The 16,972-nt window shown below is 37.0% G+C and overlaps 1 long non-coding RNA gene and 2 other non-coding genes across 3 annotated transcripts; all 3 read left to right on the top strand.

Annotated features, from left to right (window-relative positions):
* Positions 1 to 9,451: 9,451 nt before the first annotated feature.
* LOC114321782 (uncharacterized) lies at positions 9,452 to 16,676 on the top strand. The gene is made up of 5 exons (XR_003650405.2): positions 9,452 to 9,619; positions 15,342 to 15,410; positions 15,538 to 15,582; positions 15,965 to 16,024; positions 16,307 to 16,676. It is a non-coding gene; the product is annotated as an uncharacterized LOC114321782 (long non-coding RNA).
* LOC114321955 (small nucleolar RNA R21) lies at positions 9,978 to 10,054 on the top strand. Its single transcript, XR_003650494.1, has one exon. It is a non-coding gene; the product is annotated as a small nucleolar RNA R21 (small nucleolar RNA).
* Positions 15,174 to 15,250, top strand: LOC114321960 (small nucleolar RNA R21). Its single transcript, XR_003650495.1, has one exon. It is a non-coding gene; the product is annotated as a small nucleolar RNA R21 (small nucleolar RNA).
* Positions 16,677 to 16,972: the final 296 nt, after the last annotated feature.

Genomic DNA, 16,972 nt, shown 5'->3' with positions numbered 1-16,972 from the left:
GGTAACAGGAAGTACCCGTAATATATCTTTAGATAAATTACAAATACACCCTAAAGTTTGATTAAAATACGAATCGCCCTTGTAATTTTAGAAATTATGATTTCTAATTTCATAACAAATTACCCTTTTTATTAATAAATCATCAAGTCAATTAATAATTTTTAATGATGTTAGAAATATGTTTTAATTAATAATTTGAATAATGCTATATGTACCAATTAAAATACATACTAGTGTACTAACAGATGATTTGGCTTCATTTGTCTGGTTTTAGGTATTTGTAACTTGTATAATAAATGTGATCAATAATAATATCATAACACTAGTTGGTATATTAGTGTGTACACTAATTGGTGCATATAGCACCACCGTAATAATTTAGGTAATTTTATTATTGTATAGGAAAACAATTATGAATTTTATTTTTTAGTTAATTCTTTTAAATAAAAATATTAACAAAGAGATATTTATAATTTTCTAAATCACAGGGGATAATTTATACTTTAAACAAATTTCATAGATGTATTTGTAATTTACTCTATTTATTCTATACATAAATTCTACAATAAACAAATTTAATTTTCATCATGCAGCCACTTAATCAAAAAAAAATATTGATGGATAAATCTGGATCCGAAACTTTCCCATTGGGGATAATAGCCTAAAAGATATTTGGTAAGAATATGTAAACACCTTCACTTAAATTTAAATTTGATAGATAAACAAATTAAAAGTAAGTTCTAATAACTTGTATCATGATTGAAAAAAAAATGCAATCAAAATAAACAGGTAGCACTCTTGCTAGAATTGCCAAGATGAATGTCATACTCGCCGACATCAAGTTCGGATCCTCTCCTTGAGGCCCCTTCTCCACATCCTGCTTGCAACGGCTCAAATCCAACAGTTGAGATTAAAAAAAAAAAAAAAATTTGTAATTTTGGTCGCTCTCCCGCCCAAACAAAAACACATCTCAAAGGTTATACAGATACAGAGCTTTCTCACACAGCACTCAGCACACACCCTTTCTCCTCCGTCGAACCCATCCTCACCGGCGGCGACCCACTGTTGATACAGATTCTGTCTGCTTCGCTGCTACGTTCTTCTCTTCCACCTCACCGAACCGTTCGCTGCTACGACCCAATCTCGACGCCGTTGCAGACCCGACGACGGAGAAACACTCTCGATGCCGTTACAGATTCTGTGTACTTAGAAAAAAACAGGGGTCTTTTATTCTGTAGTTGAAGTTGATTTGTAAATTTCTCTTTTTCTAATTTGTTTTCTTCCTTTCAAAATTTAGAGTTATTAAACAATCCTGGAATTTGAATTCTAATTATTCAGACGAAAACTTGGCCCCTTAATTTACAGAATAGAATGTTTTTTTAGCCTAAAGTTCAAATCTTTTTTGTCCAAAGAAATTATTTCTCTGGAAACAAACGAAGGTTTTTGATTATTAGCTGAGGTTGATTTGTGAATTTTTCTTTTCTAGTCCATTTTTTTTTTCCTTTCAAAAATTTATGAAAATTTGGTCCACTGGACTTGCTGTGGTTGTGAAACTCGCAATTTTGTTGTCAAGCCTGCAATTGGTCTTTGGGATTAGATTTGTGATTGATAGGAAGGAATGCTTCTCACACAAGGTTGAATACGATGGTTGTTTTTGGAATGAAGGATCAATAACTTGCTCAAAATGCAATGGTTTTGGATCTTTGTGATCAATTTTTGGTTCATAGAACAAGGCGTTGAAATTAGTTGTTTGTCGCAGCTGATGCATGTGATTGTTCATTGTGATCAATTTTTGGTTTATAGATCCGTCAAGAACAAGGTGATCAGGTATATCAGGAGTTGATATTAGTTGCCCGATGTTGGCAGTTTTCCTGCCAACAAACATGGATATGACTTTTGTAATTTTGTTTTCAGAATCTGTTTTCTAAAAATAATAAAAGCTAATTTGGTGAAAATAAACACTTAAAAATGCCTTATTAAAAATATTCTTGCACCCAAATAAAATGTAGTACAAAATTTTTTTATTTTTTTTTATTACCAAATTAGTTTCAATGTTTTTCAGATTCTGAAAACAAAATCAAATAATTGAATAGGATTTGTTTAAAAAAAAAAAAAAAGGTCCAAGAGAACGCATGAACCAAAAACCACTCCACTAATCAAATAAGTAAGACATGAGATGAGAACGAAAAAGAAAATCATAGAATAGTACAAGGCAGAGACAACAAACCAATAACCAAAGCTTCACATGATAATCCACCAAATCAGTACATATACATACAATAATGTAGTTTTACAACACATAAAATGGATTCAAGCAGCACCCATCATCAATCTACAGCTTCTAAAATGTGGTGGGAATACTATGAACATGTTCTTTTACTGAAGCTCTTGCTCAGGGAAATAGCCTTAAGATTCAGCATCCGGGGCTTGCATGCAGCAAAACCATTTTTTTTGCAAATCAGTTCGTCTTCCATATTAGCAAATAATAAGAAAACAAATAGCCCAACAATAACGTTCAGATGTTTCTTTTGTGTGCTTCAGAAGAACGTGACGACTCTGGTTTGCCAAGTACACAGAATCTGTAACGGCGTCGAGAGTGTTTCTCCGTCGTCGGATCTGCAACGGCGTTGAGATTGGGTCGCCGCCGGTATTGGGTCGCCGGTGAGGGTGGGTTCGACGGAGAAGAAGGAATGAGTGTGTTTTTGTGAGTGTGATTAGAAAGCAAAATCTGTATAGGCTCTGTTCTGTCTTTGGGCAGGAAAATGAAAATGAAAATTCACTTCTTTTTTTTTTCTTTTTTTAATGGTCGTTGGATCTGCAACGGCTGAGCCAGTAGGAAATGAAGGAAAGGGCCTCAAGGAGAGGATCCAGACTCGCCGACATCACCCAACAAAATCCATAGATTGAATTTTTTTTGATGAGTTATATTTTTATTAAAATTTAATGAAAATTTAAAAATAATAAAAATTGAAGAGAATTTTGTAATATAAAATTATTAAAACGTGTTTTAGTATATATACATGTCCATTGATTGATTAGGCCAATATGCACCCCTAAAAGCATCTCCAACGTTGTATTTTTTATTATATTAAATTTGAGTAAAATTTTAAGTAAAAAATTTATCTGATATCACTTACTCCAAAGAAGGATTTTGAATTTTCATCAAAATACAGGTCGATCGGGTGTACGACCGGCCAGTGTAATTTTTTTCACAAATTTTTACAAAGAGGTGGTCATCTGGTCGGACATCTGACTGGTCGTCTGATGGTGAAAATACAACCGCTATGAATAGTAAATTGATGAAAGCTCCCAGCTATCCTCAAGTTGGTGAAAGATTTAACATATCCTCGATTTGATGCTTTCTGGTGAAATGATTGGAGCAGCAAAAATGACCTTTTTCATCAAATTTAAATTTGATGAAACAATAGGTGAAACATTGGAGATGGTCTAATAGCAAATCAACTGGTAAATCTCATTATCCTTCTTACATCTTATAGCTGCATTGATTTTTTATTTTTTATTTATAAAAAATTTGACAAAAAAATTAAGAATTAAAGTGATTCATATGAAATGAAAATCAAATTTTTATAAAAAGTTAATAAAATAATTGGAGATGCTGACAAGAGAATTCAATTAAATGATTTTTTTAAAAAAAATTATTTTCATTAAGTAAGGTGCAAATTGTACGGGAAAGAAATAAACCTTCTCGTATAATCCTGTTGATCAAGTCCGCGTTCCTCCAAACGTTGTCGCTGTACTCCCTGAAAATACAAACGTGAGCTAACCGGCGAGTGTGTGCCGGAAACCCCTCCGATGCCTAAGTCAGCAAAATAGACGAGTAGACAAAAGCTCTGTGTATTCAGGAGTCAAAGTCGTGTTACCTCTCCATAGGTGATGTTGTGAGCTTTTATAGGTTCCGCGTGGCACAATCCTGGTAGGAATTTTACTCCTCCATGTAGAGTCCTCCTAGGATTTATACTCCTGAAAGATAATGCTTATCCTTCAACACTCCCCTCACTGCATAAACCAAGTGAGATGGTTTTACCATGGTCAGACTTCAACATGACCGAGGTAAGCATGGCTATGCTAAGCCGCAGATTAGGCCGAGATAACATTAGCTCGGCACTTCCATTCATTGCTCTTACCTTGGCTCTTCTTAGTGCTAACCACGGTATGTCTAGACCGGAATAACCAATACTCTGGTCCAAACCGGCATAACTTTTGCGAGTGACGACCGAACTACCGTAAGCTCTTTGGGACCGGAGTAACTTCAGGTCTCTCGCGAACCGGAGTAACTTTACACCTCCCTTAAGCCGGAGTAACTTTATACCTCTCTTTAGCCGGAGTAACTTTATGGCCTTTTTACTCAGCCCTTCGCACTATGGCCCATAACGGCCCATTACCCAGCTCGACCCAATTTTCATATAAATTACCCTCTCAATTGCCCCTTAATTCCATCTGCGCAGCATGATAGGGATTACCTGTCCCCAGCCGGGCTAAAAAAGTTTCTGCCTTTTCAGCCAAACTAAACCCCTTTAGTCTTTCCAGCTGAGTTAAAAACTCTTAAGCTCTTCAGCCGAACTAAATTCCATACCGGGCTTAGCTTGTCCGGTCAAAACGTCCCTTCAATCACAGCAATTGAATTGATTCTCATTTCAATGACACGTGGCACGCTCTGATTGGCTAAAGGCAGCTGTCATGCCGCCCTCGTACCTCGCGTAATTTGAACAGTTCCCGCCTTTGTCCCATCGTATCAAAACAAAAACTCTTCATTTTGGATCAAAGCACTGCACTATTCACTTCCTCTTCTCTCTCTCTCGTTCCTGAGCTTCTGAGCTTGCTGAGTTCTTCGATCTGTATTCGAAAAAGCTTCGTGGTTGTGCTGCCGTTTCTCTCATTTTCTCTTATCCTGGTAAGCTTACTCAAACCTGCCTTGTTTTTGTTATTTTTGCTTTTACAATACATGTATTTTGTGTGTTTTTTCAAAACACATTCCCCTCTCTTGTGTAATAAAACTTCTGGCTTGTCACGAATAAACTAAAAAATACTTTCATTGATCCAAAATCATAGTATAACCGAACTAAAAAGTCGTTTGTAGTTGATATTAGTCTAGCCGGACCAACCGACCGAGCTAATTTGCTATATTTGTAGTCCTAACAAGTCAAGCCTTGAAAATCTTAACTACGCCCGAGCTGAATCTAGGGGCTAAACCAGCCTTCCAAGTTCAGACCGAACTAAGAAAGCTGCCCCTTGAGGCTCAGCGGGGCTATCAAACACCTTGTTGGAACCAAGCTAACATAACCATTGCTGAAAACCGAGCTAAGATTCGTAGTTCACATAACCGAGATAGGACTTCATTTATTTTACCTTGATTTCTTTTTAGCACGGTTTATCGATCTGTGCATAATCCCTTTCTTTTTTCACTTTGCAGACTTAGGTTACCAGGCACTCTTTCGTACGCTCGACCGAGCTACTCAGCGTCATTTTTTAACCGAGCTATTACAATAAAATTATACATAACTTAAGAGTAAATGGGTAAATATAGGTTTTTAGTAGAAACACCTGGTGGCCTGGCCGAATTCCGAAGGGAATGTAACATTCCTAACGACGTCCACCTCACTTTAGCCGAACAAGACATCATACATTGGGGAAACCCTGGTTTTGTTCCCTTCACCCTCCTTTCCATTGTAGAAACCGGGCGAAGATTCCCTGTACATCCCTTACTTTGTGAATTCCTTAGGCAAACTAGGATATGCCCAACTCAGCTTTCTATAAACTTATACCGTATAATAAATGGTATAGCCGAGCTAAACCGCCAAGCTGGGATTAACCTCGGCTTAGCCGAACTGTTTCATCAATATTCAATAAGATCAAAAGAAGATGGCTGGGTCTATTATCTAAGGATACGCCGTCGTCGAGAGAAAATAATAACGGACACACCGGATAAAGACCTGAACGACGATGATTTCTTCTGGGTTTCTGGGAACTTCGAGGACCAAGAAGCCCACATTCCTGGTGACCGAATAAAATGGAATAAAGGGACCACCGGGATAATTACCTCGGCTCTATTGCATGTCTCTTTTTATTTCGGTTTCCTGTTCCTAAACCGAACTGACAGTTGTCTTCTTTATGCAGACTCAGCCCATCTCAAGTCACTGTACTGTTATCCTAACCTAAACATACTTCGCGCCGCACTACGGTATCCTGAGAGAAGTTGGTCCAAGCTGCTCAATTTTGAACCGACATACAGATACAGCAGTCAACGAAAAGCCAGAGTGACAGACTTTTTGTTGGAGGCATCGCCTGAACCGGATCCAACCTTGCCACAAATTAACCTGATTCGTACTACTACTGAACAAGAGATGGCGAAAAGGAACAGAGTGAGAGCCCTTCTAACCGAAACACACCCAGCCGAAGTACCACCAACCACCCATACTCACGAAACCGTGGTGGCTCTTCCATTCAACAACCCTCCTCATCTCGCCCCAACAAGCGTGCCCGGACTACCCAAACCGAGCAACGCCTTGTTGACGAAGATGAAACCCTTCTTCCACCAAGCCCTCTACCGAGCCCACAACCAGAGCATTCCGACAGGGCTGGCTCCTCCAAATGGACGCCCAAAATCACTTTTCAAAACTGAGCTATTCAGGACACTGACTCGGTGGTCGCTGAAAAGGATCACATGATGGCATTCAATCTTGCCAGGAGTGTTTGCCTCCCAGCAGACATGGAGCATCACAAAAATTTAACTGAACTAAAAGCCATTCGTTCGGCCACGAAATCCATGGTGCTTGTAAGTAGATTTTTCTGTTGATCTTTCTAATTTGCACAACTTTCATCTCGGTTTGATCACGAGTCTTTCCTTTTTTTGCAAGCCATGCAGAAGAGCCACATCGCCCATAAGCGTGTGCTGGAGCTTCGCAAAACAGCAAGGTAAGCCATGGCCGAAGTTGAAGAAAAGACCACCGAGCTAAAAGAATCCAAACAGAAGACAGCCGAGCTAGAGGCCGAGGTAGCTCGTCTAACCGGACTAGTTACCTCGGCTAATGCTGATAAACAGAAGGCACTGACCGTGATGAAGGATGAGTACCTTCGCGAGCTAGTCAAGCTCGAAGGAAAGAAAAATGCAGAGATTGCCGAGCTAAAAAAGAAGGCGGATGATGCGAATGTTGCAGGTTTCAAGGAGGGGGAGGCCCTCTACATGCGACAATGTGAGGCCGCTAAAGATATTTTCTTTAAATGCAGTTGGAGGGCAGCCGTAGTGCAGCTCGGTTGTGAACCTGAGACCGAGGTCTACAATCCTCCTCAGTACTTCATACCGAGCTCACGGGCGGAGTATGCTGCATCCGCTCAACAACAGTTTCTTGAGGGTTCAGATGATGATGGAACCGAGCCTAACGACACCCCGGTCGTCAATGATCCTGCCGATCAGTTAGCTCGGGCGGAGCCCACAGTGGAAGACCTGACTACTGAGCAATCAACTGATACCGTGCTTCCAACAGAGACCATACTTCCGATCGAAGCCGAGCTCTCGTCTGAAACCGGTCTTCGAATTGATGTTGAAGCTGATCTTGATGCCGAAATAGATGATCTTTTTAACTGATTCTGTACTTTCTTTTCTTGTTGCTTGTTTTCAGTATTTTCTTTTTCCCTTTTGGTCTTGTAACCGGGCTGAGGCCCCTCCTTTGTATTTGCTTTGAATTTGATCAATGAAAATCATCTTTTGTATTCAACACTTATTCCGGTTTTGATCTGTATGCTTGCATTTGTAATGAGTTTTTCGATGAATTCTTTTGCTCCAACTGTTATCTCGGTTTACTTTCCTGTTTGTGCTTACTTTCTAACTGCAACTTGAACGAAACATAATATTTTTCAGCCGAGATAATTTATTTTGGTCTTAGCTGAGCAATCTGACTGACCTTACTAGCCAACCACTCTTTTGCCGATATACTTACTTCGGCTGAAGAGTACCAAGAGTGGTTTAATTCAGTCAATCACTCTTCAGCCTAAACCCTTACTTCAGCTGAAGAGTAATAAGAGTTTAATTCAACCAACCTCTGAGTTGGTTTTGTCCAGCCAACCATTCTTTAGCCGATGTCCTTACTTCGATTAAAGAGTACTAGGAGTTGGTTTAGTCCAGCCAACCACTCTTTAGCCGATGCACTTACTTCGGCTAAAGAGTACTAGAAGTTGGTTTAGTCCAGCCAACCACTCTTTAGCCGATGTCCTCTAACTTCGGCTAAAGAATACTAGGAGTTGGTTTAGTCCAGCCAACCACTCTTTAGCCAATGTCCTTACTTCGGCTAAAGAGTACTAGGAGTTGGTTTAATCCAGCCAACCACTCTTTAGCCAATGTCCTTTTCTTCGACTAAAGAGTACAAGAGTTGGTTTAGTCCAGCCAACCACTCTTTAGCCGATGTCTTTTAACTTCGGCTAAAGAGTACTAGGAGTTGGTTTAGTCTAGCCAACCACTCTTTAGCTGATGTCCTCTTCCTCGACGAAAGAGTACAAGAATTGGTTTAATCCAGCCAACCCTTAAATTGGTTATTTCTGCCAATTTAGAATAAAAGTTTGGTTATTCCGACCTAACGTCCTGCAGCTTGGATCCTTATCCTGGGCTTAGGAGGGGTGTTGATTTTTCCAGCCAACCTTTAGATTGGTTTTTCAGCCAACCTAAAGTAAAGTGTTTGGTTATTCCGTCCAGCAGCCTGGATCCTTATCATGAACTTAGGAGGGGTGTTGGTTTTTCCAGCCAACCTTTAGATTGGTTTTTCCAGCCAACCTAAAGTAAAGTGTTTGGTTATTCCGACCAAACGTCCTGCAGCCTGGATCCTTATCCTTCTTACATCTTATAGCTGCATTGTTTTTTTTATTTTTTATTTATAAAAAATTTGACAAAAAAATTAAGAATTAAAGTGATTCATATGAAATAAAAATCAAATTTTTATAAAAAGTTAATAAAATAATTGGAGATGCTGACAAGAGATTTCACTAAAATGATTTTTTTAAAAAAAAATTATTTTCATTAAGTAAGGTGCAAACCATTTTTATTAAGTTTATTTAACCACCACATTTTCATTGAATTGATAATTAATTATCATTTTTAATAAATTGTTTTGTAACTTTTTTTATTTAATTTATTTGGAACATTATGTGGGTGTTTAGGAAGTGGGTTTTTATGTAGATTTTTTTAGTTGTAGGATATTATTGGATAAAATTTTTTTGGTGTTTGAGAAGATAGTTAGATTTTTTTGTAGTTAGATATGATGTTTGTGAGAGAAAAAGCGAAATGATTATGGAGTTGGATGTGATATTTTGTTTAGATTTATTTTTTTTTATTTTGAAAAAACTTTATCTTTTTGTAAAAAAAGTAAAAAAAAATCCAAAATCAAATCTTGCCAAACACGCCATAAGTATTGAATAAAAAGAAGATATCAAATTCACTACCTTTGGAATAGGATTATCCATGTAGCCGAACAGCCTTCTAAACTTCACCCTTCACTCTCTACATAAACCGCCCATCTCAGGCTTCTCTCTCTCTCTCTCTCTCTCTCTCTTAGGTTTTCTTTGTGTCTTGCTTCTGCCCTACTTTGCGCCGCAACTGCGTGGTTAACCTCAGGTGACCTCTCTCTCTCTTTCTCTCTCTCTCTCTGGTTTTCAGATAAGTCTCAGATTGGTTAGCAAAAAATGTTCCAAAGAAAATAAATGCAAAAGAATTCTAATCTTTAATACATGCCGAGTTGACAAGCCCAATATTCTGCTTCCTTTTCCTATTCTTTTGTTTTTTTTACCTGTTTCACTTCCAATCTTCTAAAGGACTCATTTTGAAAATATGGATTCAGTGCTGATGTTATTTTGTATTTGTTTGCTTGATTTATTTGAGAGAAAAACTGTCAAATAATTTTATCTTATCTCACCTTTTTTTTTTCTCTTTTTTTTAAATCATTACTTTTTCCTTTTTCTAGAATTATGCATTGCATCCCTGTGAGGAATGATATGAAAATTTAAAGTAGTGGACTGATCTCTGTTGATGAGCAACCAATTCTGAGGGATGTTGATATGAATTTACTCTAGTACAAATGATTCTCTTTTATGATTCATTTTCTTCTCATTCAACTTGCATGATTGTCAACTTTTTAAAGGAACTAGTTTTTTTTTTTTCTTGCTTAAGTTTGTCTATTGCTTTTTATTTATTATTGATGGTTTTTTTTTTTTCCTTTGTATTTCTTTCTCAAGCTATTGCATAGGGTGCAACTTGGGTGGGCTCAACTTGAGCAACCCGAGTCTAGTCCGAATTTTTTTTAGGGCTTGGACAATATATTTTTGAATTTGGTACGGGCTTGGGTAAAAATTAAGAAACCCCAATTAAATTTGGACGGGTTTGGGAAAATGCATAAAACAACCCGAGTAATCCAAAACTCAAATTATAGATATATAGATATATAAAAATATTAAATTTACATATAAATTATTAGTAATTACATGATATGGAAGTAATTTAGATTATTAAATTATAGGGTAAATTATAATTTAAACCCCTGTGGTTTACCCCCAAAATATGGAACCCTCTTGTAGTTTCATTTGTAACACTTAAACCCTTAGACTTTATAGCATGTTGTAATTTTTGACGGACGTAACAGAAGTGCACAAAACGACGTCATTTTGTGTACCGCCTGATAAAAAATAGAATAAAATAAAGAAAAAACAAGAAAGGAAGAGAGAGAGAGAGTGAGAGTGAAAGTTAGAGAGAGAGAGAGAGATTGCAACCAAATCCAGTTCTTTCTCAGCTCAACAATGACTTGTCTACTATGAAGCACGGGTACTCCAAAAATAGTGCCGTACGAGTACCGGGTACTTACCGGGTGTGGGTACGCGTACCGGTACGGCGGTACGCGTACCGGGTACGGCAAAAGAGGGTCCGGTACGTTTGGCTTATTCGGGTACGGCATGGGTACGCCACGGGTATGCCATGGGTACGGCGTGGGTACGCCAAGGCCATTTTTTTTTTTTTTTTTTTCCTGCCCTTGCAAATTAGCAATTATTATTATTTTTTTTATTTTTTTTGGTGCCCTTGCAGATTAGTAATTTTGATGTTTCTCTGTTGTCCTGTTTGTCTGTATAAATTGTAGAAGCATATCAACAAATGATTTTAATGTTTTTAAAAAGCAATTTGAACCAAAAAAAATAACAAGGCCTATAAAGGGTAGTTCTGTGTATGACTATGCATTATGCTTTTGCTTTAGATCCTCCTAGAATTTCTTTATAAAATCTTTAATCATAACAAACTTTTAAAGTTTATGCACAAAATATTAAAAATTGATACTGTATTAGTTGATTAGTAGTTGTTGGGAATGATGCAATTTTATGTATTATGCAAATTGCAATTGACAACCTGCACCAATTGAGAATTTTTTTCCTTTATTGTTGGTAATTAACTTTAAATCTTTCTTTGGTCTCCTGTTATTTCTTTGGTCTCACCCTATAAAAATAGCAAATTGATGAGCAAAAAGAAAGATTTTAAAAATAAATTATGATCACAAATTCACAGTGCATAACATATCAAAGTGAGAGATTTCACAAATATTATTTTTAACGCTTAATGGTTTTAAATTATAGGAAAATGAGTAGTTCTTTTTTTAGTTTTGATATTTAATTTTAATTTGTAGGTTGGATCCTTTAATCAAAATTATATTTAAAAAAAAATAAAAAAATATTGGCGTATCGTAGCCGTACCCGTATCGTACTTTTTTTGAGTTTTGCCGAATCGGCGTACCCGCACTCGTACCCGTACCGTACTCGTACCCGCACCCGTGCTTCCTTGCTTGTCTATAATGGCTTCAAGGGTTTTACCAACAACAACAACAACATAAGCCTAAACGGTGTTGCAAAGATCCACAACAATGGTTTCCTCCAACCTCGGCATCGATATCAATGGCATGATCTCCAATGATTCGGTGAGCGCTGGGTATTATGTACAAGGCAATTCGACAATGCAATCAATCAATCTCAAGAGTGGGAACATGATTCAGGGATGGATCAACTACGATTCTGCCAAAAACGAATTGAATGTCTCGTTTTCACTCTCTTCGACAAAACCCAGTTCTTCAATTTTGACATTTCAGATCGATCTGTCTCTGATTTTTGAAGACACCATGTATGTAGGCTTCTTTGCTTCAATAGGTCTGCTAGCGAGCTGTCATTATATACAAGGTTGGAGCTTCAACATGAGTGGACAAGCTCAATCTCTCGATCTATCTTCTCTACGCTCTCTTCCTGGACCCAAACAGAGAGGGCACACTGCACACACACACATAACACTCTCTCTCTCTCTCTCTCTCTCTCTCGGCAATGGGGGTGGAGTGAGGAAGAAGAAACACTCACACCACCACAGATACTCATTTTCCCCCTCCCAGCACAAGGCCATGTGACGGGTGGAGAACAAGTGAGAGACTCACACACACAAATGAGAGACTCACACAAGGTCAAACCAATCCCTCTCTCTCTCCTGTCACAGATAGATACACGCATACACTTGCTCTCTCTACCCACTGGCTAACAAGAAAAACCAACCAACCAACGAACCCATCTCTGAGACCGAGAGTTTCAAAGCCATGAAGTAAGGAGAAAACACAACACACACTCTCTCTCTCTCTCTGCGGGCTGAGTGGTGTTGAGAGTGAAGTGGTAAAAGATATATTTTGTTTAGAGAAAATGTTTAAAGAGAGGGTGGTTCTCGGTGTGCATGGGCAGGGGGCAGTTTTGAAGTCGAAAACAAAACAAACATAGATGGACACAACACTCAGGTTGTTTTGCTTGCTGGTTTGATGGTAATGATCAACACATATATCTTTCTCTCTCTAAACTCTCCGCCTCATGAGAGTAGGCTTCTCGGCCTCACTTCAGACCCGAGCTTCCTTCCCTTCAACTACGTTAGAGTTTCGAGGAACTGTGAGGGGATGATGATGATGAAGAATGTCGCTACCTTAACCATCATTTGCATGTCTACTGCGCCATGCTTGTGCTTGCTCTTGATTTGATTTTAATGTCAAATTCAAACTTTCACTCTCTTCCTTTTCTGTTTTTTCTTTTTCTTATTTTATTTTTAGGCTAATGTTGTTGTTGTTGGTAAAATCCTTGAAGCCATTGTAGACAAGCCATTGTTGAGCTGAGAAAGAACTGGGATTGGTTTCAATCTCTCTCTCTCTCTAACTTTCACTCTCACTCTCTCTCTCTTCCTTTCTTGTTTTTTCTTTTTTTTTTATTTTATTTTTTATCAGGCGGTACACAAAACGACGTCGTTTTGTGTACTTCTGTTACGTCCGTCAAAAATTACAACATGGTATGAAGTCTAGGGGTTTAAGTGTTACAAATGAAACTATAAGAAGGTTCCATGTTTTGGGGGTAAACCACAGGGGGTTAAATTGTAATATATATTATATACACAAGTAACATAAAATCTTACTTTTTTTATTCTCACTCATAAATTGTAAAGACTACCATAGCGCAGTTATCTTACATTTAGGGACGAAACTAGAATATCAATTACGGAGGGGCCGAGATATGAGAAAAAAAATTCTTTTATATATCAATTGTTATCTACTGTCATATTCAATTCAAAAATCAAAAATAATTAAGATTTGATATTAAAATAAGGGAATTGTTATTCCCATTCAACTTTATTTCAAATACACTCTCAACTTTATTTTTATTATTCATAGAAAGCAGTATATTTGGAATAAAGGGGAGTGAAAATAGTAACTATGTATAATAAAGAAAAACAATATAGTATATTTGGAGTAAAGTGGAGTAGGAATAACGACTCTCTTAAATAATACATAAAATTTATTATCTATTTAGTCTTCACATTATTAAAAAAGAAGTCATATCTACTCAACTTTAATATATAAATAAAAGAGAAATCATAAATTAGTTGATTCTTTGTATATGTTAACTCAATTATCTATTAAAGTGAAAGTAATTTTTTTTTTTTTTTTCAAATTTCAAAAGTTTTATTAGGTCTCATGTGAATCTCATTAATATGATATCAACATTATAAGTATGCTTCATGTGGTGTTAAACAAATTGTGATAAAATAATATAATTAATGTATTATTACTGTTAAATTGTGCTTTTATTAAATAAATTAAAAAAAAGATAATAATTCTATTTTTTTGGTGTTCCAATTCTTTCATACAGATAAACTTGTTTTATTAAGACACAGTTTTCAATATTCCTAAGGTAGGCAGGGGCCATTTGTAATAACAAGAAAGTTTTGGACAACATAGCATATCATCCCAATAGCATTGTTTCCTTTGAATAGGGGGGCCATAACCCCTCACTGTCTACAAATACATCCGTCCCTGCTTACATTATATAAATTATTTATTTTGATGTTGTTAATGATTTCCTACAAAAAAAATATAAATAGTCTAATTTTAATAAATTAACAATTTAGCTAGAAAAAAAAAATCATGCACAATTCGGGCAATTCATGTTTAACTCGTGTTGGGGTTGGATAGACAATTTCGGGTTGCAATTCGGGCATAGGCGGGCCTGAATAGGTCTCAGCACTACTTGGGCTGGGCTTGAACAACCTCTCAACCTGCCCGAGTTAATGACAGATGGATTAACAGTAGTGGGCTGACAACCATTGACAAGTATTGAGTTCATAGGGGTATAATACAAGTGTTGTTTATACTTCTATGCTATGCTGTCTTCATGAATCTTCCTCATGGAAATTTGATTCCCTTTTTTTTTTTTGCTGGATTGGAATTTGATTTTATAGTGCTGAAAGTTGTCTTCTCATGGTCGGCACTTTCTAAAGTAGTCAGCTTCAGAAACCTGAGGGCCTTGCTGCTCTTCATAGGATGTAGGAGAGACTAATAAATGAAATGGTACTTTAGGAATGTAGTGCTTCAAGTTCAAACAATCGGAATGTGATACTTTCTCCTTTGCTCAGGAGTCAGTTATAAGACGCTCTTAAGGTTTCTTTCCTACTCTACTTAATCAGTTTGTTTTTATTTATTTATTTGTAGGGTGCCAAGATAAATTTTCCAAAACAATTCATGCATAGAACCCGTCAATTTCTGAATGGAAGTAGTTATTCATGTCTCTGTTTTTGCTTTTACATCTGTTTGTGTGTGTGTGTGTGTGTGTGTGTGAATATTGTTCTGCATCCCTGTGAAGAATGCTTTGCATGATAAAAGTAGTGGACTGATCTTCATTGAAGAGTAAATGATTCTGAGGGATGGACTATTGACTAATATTCTACATGTATGTTGAACAAGTTAATTTGCTTTTGAACTTTCTAATGTGGTCTTAATGCTATGTATCTTATGCAGCGAGGATCCATGTGAATTCAAAATAGTCAAGTGGTTTCTATTGATCAATGACTAATACTAAGGGCTTAGGTAATATATATTTTTTAATTGAATTCTGTTATTTTTCTTATGGACGCCTTGTCGTTCTTCAGTTGGGTTCATTATTCATGAATGCTTATTTGGTGGTGTATCGCTACTGAAATTTTCCTCTTTGCAGGGGTTGGAAAATGAGTTGAAACTACCCTTGGGAATGAAGTGTATGGTAAATACTTGCTTATGGGTTCCTGAATGAAAAATCGAGTAGTTGTGTTTGTGTGTGTTTCTCCCTTTGCCCTCTCTTTTGTCTTAGAAATTTGTTGTGTTCCTATGAAAAATTATGTGACACTTTTTACTCGTATTAATTGATGTTTTTTGATTAGGAGGGATGCATAATTTCTTGCCCTTTCTGTTTTTCAGTATTTTATGCCACATGTAGGACGTTAGTGGTGTAGTGCTATAACATCAATTGAATTTCCTCTTGTCATAGCATGTTGCATTCAGTTTTATCCTTGCCATTTTCAATGATGGCAAGCCTTCAAACCACCTCTGAGGTATGAGATCTCATAAGGCAAGAAGCTCTAATAATCATATCTCATGCACTGCAGAATGAAGGTTGGATATAACAGGAATATTAGCTACATCACTACTTCATGGTTGCCGAAAAGGTTTGTCAACTCACATTGAACACAAAAGGCTGGCTCTGGTGAGAAGCCTGAAAGCTCTGGAACTTTTGACTTATTATTCAATTCTCTCTACAAGATAGTAGAGACAGCCCTGTTTGTAAGGCAGGCTCATTCCATTCAAAATTCTTTCTTGTCCTGATTGTTCTCCAGGAGCCCATCTACTCGGTTTTAATTTCAGTATCAGACGTGTATTTTATTGTTTAGTTTTTGGAGTGGTAGTTGCAAAATTTAGTCCTGACTAATGAGTTACTGTTGAAATTGCAGAGGACATGAAGAAGCAGCTAGGGGTTGTGAAGACTAACCATATATTTCACGAAGGAAATGGATGTGTGGATCGTTTGGCTAATGGACAACTCACCAGACCAGTAGGCATAGTTGTCTTTGTTGTTATGCCAGCTTGTATTGTTAATATTCTGGCTTCTGATTCCCAGGGGTTGGCTAAGGGCTGCAAAGGAACCAAAGTTCACCAATGGGGCATCTCTCCAATGGTTCCAACCAGGCAAGGATGTCCTTACTTAGCAGCCATCCCCCAGTGGCCCTTTCTCAAGAACTTTTGTAAAATTGCAAAATGTTAAAAACAGTCCTTAAGGATGTGAATCCTATCTCATTAAAATTTAAAATATTTTTTTGTCCACTTACTCCGTGCCCACTCAGCTTCTAGATTTTGTGTATCAAAACAAGCCAACTTTTGTAAGTTCTCGACATTGCAAATCATGTGTTAATAAAAATTGAGAAGATTCATTTACTAACGATGGTTTGGTAAGGAATTTGAAGAAGGTAGGTGAAATGCGATCAAAATATATTTATATTTTATTTTATTTCATACATTTTTTTTTTCTTTTTTAAATTTTTCTCTAAATCTTTCAATTAAACACAGAGTAAGGCCTCGTTTGGGAACAGGTTAATTTAGTAACTTTTTGGTTATTTGGT

This window comes from Camellia sinensis, chromosome 8, assembly GCF_055761805.1.
Source record: "Camellia sinensis isolate YWXY chromosome 8, ASM5576180v1, whole genome shotgun sequence".
Lineage (NCBI taxonomy): Eukaryota > Viridiplantae > Streptophyta > Magnoliopsida > Ericales > Theaceae > Camellia > Camellia sinensis.
This window is presented reverse-complemented; position numbering and strand designations above follow the sequence as displayed.